The sequence below is a fragment of the Littorina saxatilis genome, unplaced genomic scaffold, assembly GCF_037325665.1.
Source record: "Littorina saxatilis isolate snail1 unplaced genomic scaffold, US_GU_Lsax_2.0 scaffold_970, whole genome shotgun sequence".
NCBI classification, from domain to species: Eukaryota; Metazoa; Mollusca; class Gastropoda; order Littorinimorpha; family Littorinidae; genus Littorina; species Littorina saxatilis.
In genome coordinates, this window is record NW_027125995.1 from 30001 (window position 1) to 37888 (window position 7888).

At 46.2% G+C, this 7888-nt stretch overlaps 1 protein-coding gene across 2 annotated transcripts in view; it reads right to left on the reverse strand.

The window, feature by feature from the left end:
• Nucleotides 1-7389, reverse strand: part of LOC138954448 (uncharacterized) — a 33241-nt gene extending 25852 nt beyond the window's left edge. The window contains exon 1 of one of the 2 annotated variants that reach the window (XM_070326291.1): nucleotides 6814-7389. The gene's annotated coding sequence lies outside the window, so the exon portion shown is untranslated. The remainder of the gene's footprint in view (nucleotides 1-6813) is intronic. The other variant, XM_070326293.1, reaches the window with a different exon arrangement.
• Nucleotides 7390-7888: the final 499 nt, after the last annotated feature.

Consider the following 7888-nt stretch of genomic DNA (forward strand, 5'->3'; position numbering starts at 1 on the left):
TTTGCATATTTGCAATCAAATACAGCATGAGCTCAAATCATGAGTTTTACATTTTAAAAATACGCCATCATTTACTTGAAATATTCAAATAGCTTTCCTTACGGTAAACAAGATTGAGTGTGCAAATGGCTGCTGCTTTCCCGCGTGAGCGAATTTTATTTGTTTTCTTAGTTCAAGTTAATATCGAAAGAAGAGACATTCTTGGGAATGTTGGACAGCACATTGATGATATGTTATCCGAGACGAATGTCGCCTCGGGATCTCAATCTGAGTGCTGGTCCCAGTGCCACGTGGTGGCGGTGAGAATAGTTGTGTAGTGTGTAGCCAGTGAGTCAGGCTCTTGGCAATGACAATCAGATTCAGACGTCAACTCGAGGACAACCGACGGATGGAGCGAGTAAGTGATTTCGGTTTTTTTTGGCTCTAAATGTTAGTTTTGCTGTTACAGTGAGGGGGGGGGGGGGAGTACATACTGCTGTATCTTATTATGTATATGTAGATGTAGGTGTGTTTTGTCCTGTTACAGTGGGGGAGGGGGGTGTTGTACACACTGCTGTAAATATAGATGTAGGTGTGTTTTGTCTTGTTACAGTGGGGGTGGGGGGGGGTGTACATACTGCTGTAGATGTAGGTGTGTATTGTCCTGTTACAGGGGGGGGGGGGGTAACATACTTCTGTAGCTGTAGGGGGAGGGGGGGTACATACTGCTGTAGCTGTTAGTGATTTTTGCACTGTTACACTGGGGGGGGGGGTGGAGTACATACTGCGGAATCTGTAGCTGTAAGTGTGGTTTGCACTGTTACACTTGGGGGGGGGGGGGGGGTGTACATACTGATGTATCTGTAGCTGTAGGTGTGACGTGTATTGCATTGTAACACTTGGGGGGGGGGGGGGTGTACATACTGATCTATCTGTAGCTGGTGGTGTGTTTTGCACTGTTACACACTTGGGGGGGGGGGGGGGGTGTACATACTAACTGCTGAATCTGTAGCTGTATGTGTGTTCTGCACAGTGACACTGGGGGGGGGGGGGGGGGAAGGGGGTGTACATACTGCTGAATCTGTAGCTGTAGGTGTGTTTTGTACTGTTACACTTGGGGGGGGGGGGGGGGTGTGCATACTGATGTATATGCTTGGCGCTGGTGGACAATATTCACTTTTTTGGCCCAAAACACACTTTTTTGGCCAAAAACGTACATTATTGGCCAAAAAGTGTGTTTTTGGCCAAAAACATGTTTTGGCCAAAACTTTTAAGTGCAAAGTTTTGGCCAAAAAAATAGTTTTGGCCAAAACTTCATTTTTTGTATTTTTTGGGCCAAAACTTTTGCATTGAAAGTTTTGGCCAAAAAATAGTTTTGGCCAAAACTTCATTTTTTGGCCAAATCTTTGAGTACCCCTTGGCGCTGATGGACAATATTCATTTTTTTGGCCAAAAACGCCAGTTTTGGCCAAAAAAGCAAAGTTTTGGCCAAAAAAGTATAGTTTTGGCCAAAAACGCCAGTTTTGGCCAAAAACGCCAGTTTTGGCCAAAACCACCAGTTTTGGCCAAAAAATTATAGTTTTGGCCAAAAAAGTGAAAATTGTCCACCAGCGCCAAGCTGCTTGGCGCTGGTGGACAATATTCACTTTTTTGGCCAAAAACACACTTTTTTGGCCAAAAACGTACATTTTTGGCCAAAAAAGCAAAGTTTTGGCCAAAAAAGTATAGTTTTGGCCACAAACGCCAGTTTTGGCCAAAACCGCCAGTTTTGGCCAAAAAAGTGCGTTTTTGGCCAAAAAAGTGAATATTGTTCACCAGCGCCAAGCTGCTTGGCGCTGGTGGACAATATTCACTTATTTTGCCAAAAACACACTTTTTTGGCCAAAACTGGCGGTATTGGCCAAAAAAGCAAAGTTTTGGCCAAAAAAGCAAAGTTTTGGCCAAAAAGAGATTTGGCCAAAAAAGTGAATATTGTCCACCAGCGCCAGCAAATACAAAAGATTTGGCCAAAAAAAGATTTGGCCAAACAAAAAAGATTTGGCCAAAAAGTGAAGATTTGGCCAAATCTTTTCTGTTTGGCCAAATCTTTTTTTAGCCAAATCTTATTGTGGCAGAAGTTTGGCCAAATCTCCCGTTTTAGCTAACATAAACAGTTTTGGCCAAAACTTTTACATAGAAAGTTTTGGCCAAAAAAAAGTTATAGCCAAATCTATTTTATTTGGCCAAATGTGTGGGTTGTTTTGGCCAAATCTTTGTCTTTTTTGGCCAAAACTGGCGGTTTTGGCCAAAAAAGTGAATATTGTCCACCAGCGCCAAGCATAGATGTAACTAGCTGTAGCTGTAGGTGTGTTATGTACTGTTACAGTAGGGGGGGGGGGGGGGGTTTGAACATACTGCTGTTTTTGTAGCTGTTGGTGTGTTTTGCACACAGGGGGGGGGGGGGGGGGATTGGGGTTGTATACTGCTGTATCTGTAGCTCTAGGTGTGTTTTGCGCTCTACACGAGGGAAGGGGGTGGAGTGTTGTATGTTTTGTACTGTTACAGTGGTGGCAGCGGGGGGAGGGGGTGTACATAATTTTGAATCTGTAGCTGTAAATGAGTTTTTTACTGTTACAGTGGGGGCAGGGGGGGGGGTTGGGGGTTGTACATATTAATGCTGTAGCTGTAGGTGTGTTTTGCACTGTTACACTGGGGGGGGGGGGGGGGGTTGTACACACTGCTGTATCTGTAGCAGTAGGTGCGATTTGTGCTGTTACAGTTGGGGGGGGGGGGTACATACTGCTGTAGCTGTAGGTGTTTTTTGCACTGTTACACTTGGGTTGGGGGAGGGGGGGTTGTACATACTGCTGAATCTGTAGCTGTAAGTGTGTTTTGCACTGTTACATTGGGGGGGGGGGGGGTATACATACTGCTGTAACTGGAGCTGTAGGTGTGTTTTGTACTGTTACTAAGGGGGAGGGGGGTGTACATACGGCTGTAGCTGTAAGTAATTTTTGCACTATGTTGAATCTGTTGCTGTAGGTGTGTTTTATACTGTAATACTGAGGGGGGGGGGGTTGTACATACGGCTGTATCTGTAGCTGTAGGTGTGTTTTGTACTGTTACAGTGAGGGCGGGGGGGGGGGGGTCTACATACTGCTGTATCTGTAGCTGGTGTTGTGTTTTGCACTGTTACACTGGGGGGGGGGGGGGGGGGAGGGGGTTGTACATACTGCTGTATCTGTATCTGTAGGTTTGTTTTCCACTGTAACACTGGGGGGAGGGGGGTTGTACTGCTGTAGCTGTAGCTTTAAGTGAATTTTGCACTGTTACACTTGGGGGGCGGGGGGGGGGGGGTACATACTGCTGTAGCTGCACCCAGCCAGCAAGACATTAATCGGCCCGATGGCTTGTTGGACCTGCGGGCCGACATCGTCCCGATGTCTTCCCGCTGAAATCGATATCTTCCCGATGTCGGCATAAGGTGTCGGGCCGCAGGTCCAACAAGTCATCGGGCCGATTAACATCGGACCGGATGCGTGCCGCCACAGTACAGGTGTTCGGCCGCCTGTCGGCCGCCTCGTTGCCTCTTTGCAAAAGTTAGTCGGGCCAACACCCGCGTCGTATGTTTTGACGTCACCGGCCCGACTTTTTGAAGGGTGTTCGGCCGATTATCGGCCGCTAATGTCTTGCTGGCTGGGCAGTGACAGACATAGACCCCGATTCACATGACGACACACACAGTGACAGACATAGACCCCGATTCACATGACGACACACACAGTGACAGACATAGACCCCGATTCACATGACGACACACACAGTGACAGACATAGACCCCGATTCACATGACGACACACACAGTGACAGACATAGACCCCGATTCACATGACGACACACAGTGACAGACATAGACCCCGATTCACATGACGACACACACAGTGACAGACATAGACCCCGATTCACATGACGACACACACAGTGACAGACATAGACCCCGATTCACATGACGACACACAGGGACAGACACAGACCCCGATTCACATGACGACACACAGGGACAGACACAGACCCTGATTCACATGACGACACACACAGTGACAGACACAGACCCCGATTCACATGACGACACACAGTGACAGACATAGACACCGATTCACATGACGACACACAGTGACAGACATAGACCCCGATTCACATGACGACACACACAGTGACAGACATAGACCCCGATTCACATGACGACACACACAGTGACAGACATAGACACCGATTCACATGACGACACACAGTGACAGACATAGACCCCGATTCACATGACGACACACACAGTGACAGACATAGACCCCGATTCACATGACGACACACAGTGAAAGACATAGACCCCGATTCACATGACGACACACACAGTGACAGACATAGACCCCGATTCACATGACGACACACACAGTGACAGACATAGACCCCGATTCACATGACGACACACACAGTGACAGACATAGACCCCGATTCACATGACGACACACAGTGACAGACATAGACCCCGATTCACATGACGACACACACAGTGACAGACATAGACCCCGATTCACATGACGACACACACAGTGACAGACATAGACACCGATTCACATGACGACACACACAGTGACAGACATAGACCCCGATTCACATGACGAGACACACAGTGACAGACATAGACCCCGATTCACATGACGACACACAGTGACAGACATAGACACCGATTCACATGACGACACACAGTGACAGACATAGACCCCGATTCACATGACGACACACACAGTGACAGACATAGACCCCGATTCACATGACGACACACAGTGACAGACATAGACCCCGATTCACATGACGACACACACAGTGACAGACATAGACCCCGATTCACATGACGACACACACAGTGACAGACATAGACCCCGATTCACATGACGACACACACAGTGACAGACATAGACCCCGATTCACATGACGACACACAGTGACAGACATAGACACCGATTCACATGACGACACACACAGTGACAGACATAGACCCCGATTCACATGACGACACACACAGTGACAGACATAGACCCCGATTCACATGACGACACACAGGGACAGACACAGACCCTGATTCACATGACGACACACACAGTGACAGACATAGACACCGATTCACATGACGACACACAGTGACAGACATAGACCCCGATTCACATGACGACACACACAGTGACAGACATAGACACCGATTCACATGACGACACACAGTGACAGACATAGACCCCGATTCACATGACGACACACACAGTGACAGACATAGACCCCGATTCACATGACGACACACACAGTGACAGACATAGACCCCGATTCACATGACGACACACACAGTGACAGACATAGACCCCGATTCACATGACGACACACACAGTGACAGACATAGACCCCGATTCACATGACGACACACACAGTGACAGACATAGACCCCGATTCACATGACGACACACAGTGACAGACATAGACCCCGATTCACATGACGACACTCACAGTGACAGACATAGACCCCGATTCACATGACGACACACACAGTGACAGACATAGACCCCGATTCACATGACGACACACAGTGACAGACATAGACACCGATTCACATGACGACACACAGTGACAGACATAGACCCCGATTCACATGACGACACACAGTGACAGACATAGACCCCGATTCACATGACGACACACTCAGTGACAGACATAGACCCCGATTCACATGACGACACACACAGTGACAGACATAGACCCCGATTCACATGACGGCACACACAGTGACAGACATAGACCCCGATTCACATGACGACACACAGTGACAGACATAGACACCGATTCACATGACGACACACAGTGACAGACATAGACACCGATTCACATGACGACACACAGTGACAGACATAGACACCGATTCACATGACGACACACAGTGACAGACATAGACACCGATTCACATGACGACACACAGTGACAGACATAGACCCCGATTCACATGACGACACACACAGTGACAGACATAGACCCCGATTCACATGACGACACACACAGTGACAGACATAGACCCCGATTCACATGACGTCACACACAGTGACAGACATAGACCCCGATTCACATGACGTCACACACAGTGACAGACATAGACCCCGATTCACATGACGACACACACAGTGACAGACATAGACCCCGATTCACATGACGTCACACACAGTGACAGACATAGACCCCGATTCACATGACGACACACAGGGACAGACATAGACCCCGATTCACATGACGACACACAGTGACACAAAAAAGCTAACATGCATCAGAGTGGGGTGCATGCATTTTAAGTGAAATGAATTACCTCACGCTAAGATTAGAAAAGACAAGCAAGTTACACTATTATCATTTGCTGGCCCTCTAGCTCAGGAATGGTTTTGGCTTTGAAGACCAACATTATATAAATGGTTGTATTGGGTACAAAGTATCATTTAGTTATGTAAACATGAGGATTTAATCGATGATTTTGATGTTAGCAAAACTTTTTGGTTTTTTATTTTGGTTTACAAATGTACATGTTCCTCACGGCAACGTCTCTGTCTCTGTCTCTGTCTCTGTCTCTCTCTCTTCTTGATCAATACTAACCAAAAAAAATTAAAAAAAACATTCAAATAGATGACCTTTTTGTTGTTGTTGTTTTAGTCTGGATGTTTGGAACGCAAGCAGTCGAGTTGATTTGATAAATAAACCATATACAAGCAGAAATAAAACGACAGCCAGTGTATCAAGGATATATAACCAACACATACACACAAACAATCTTACCTCTGAGTAAACGATCAGATGTTCAGGTTGGTTGGTTTGTTGGCTGGTTGGTTGGTTTGTTGGCAGGTTGGTTGGTTGGTTGGCTAGTTGGTTGGTTTGTTGGCTGGTTGGTTGGTTTGTTGGCTGGTTGGCTGGTTTGTTGGTTGGTTGGTTGGTTTGTTGGCTGGTTGGTTGGTTTGTTGGCTGGTTGGTTGGCTGGTTTGTTGGTTGGTTTGTTGGCTGGTTGGCTGGTTTGTTGGCTGGTTGGCTGGTTTATTGGCTGGTTGGCTGGTTTATTGGCTGGTTGGTGTTCACAGTTATGCAGGGACACACACAATATTGTATTACTCTGGCTTCTGAATGTGCCGGGGAGGGACTGGTTTGGTAATTCCACGGATACTCGAGTAAGCAGAAGAACACCAAGTTATATCATGTAGAATAACACCAAGTCAAATCATGTAGAATAACACCAAGTCAAATCATGTAGAATAACACCAAGTCAAATCATGTAGAATAACACCAAGTCAAATCATGTAGAATAACACCAAGTCAAATCATGTAGAATAACACCAAGTCAAATCATGTAGAATAACACCAAGTCAAATCATGTAGAATAACACCAAGTTATATCATGTAGAATAACACCAAGTCAAATCAGGCAGAAGAACACCAAGTCAAATCAGGCAGAAGAACACCAAGTCAAATCAGGCAGAATAACACCAAGTTATATCATGTAGAATAACACCAAGTCAAATCGGGCAGAATAACACCAAGTCAAATCAGGCAGAAGAACACCAAGTCAAATCAGGCAGAAAAAACACCAAGTCAAATCAGGCAGAAGAACACTAAGTCAAATCAGGCAAAAAAACACCAAGTCAAATCAGGCAGAAGAACACTAAGTCAAATCAGGCAGAAAAACACCAAGTCAAATCAGGCAGAAGAACACTAAGTCAAATCAGACAGAAGAACACCAAGTCAAATCAGGCAGAATAACACCAAGTCATATCATGCAGAAGAACGCCAAGTCAAATCATGTAGAATAACACCAAGTCAAATCAGGCAGAATAACACCAAGTCAAATCAGACAGAAGAACAC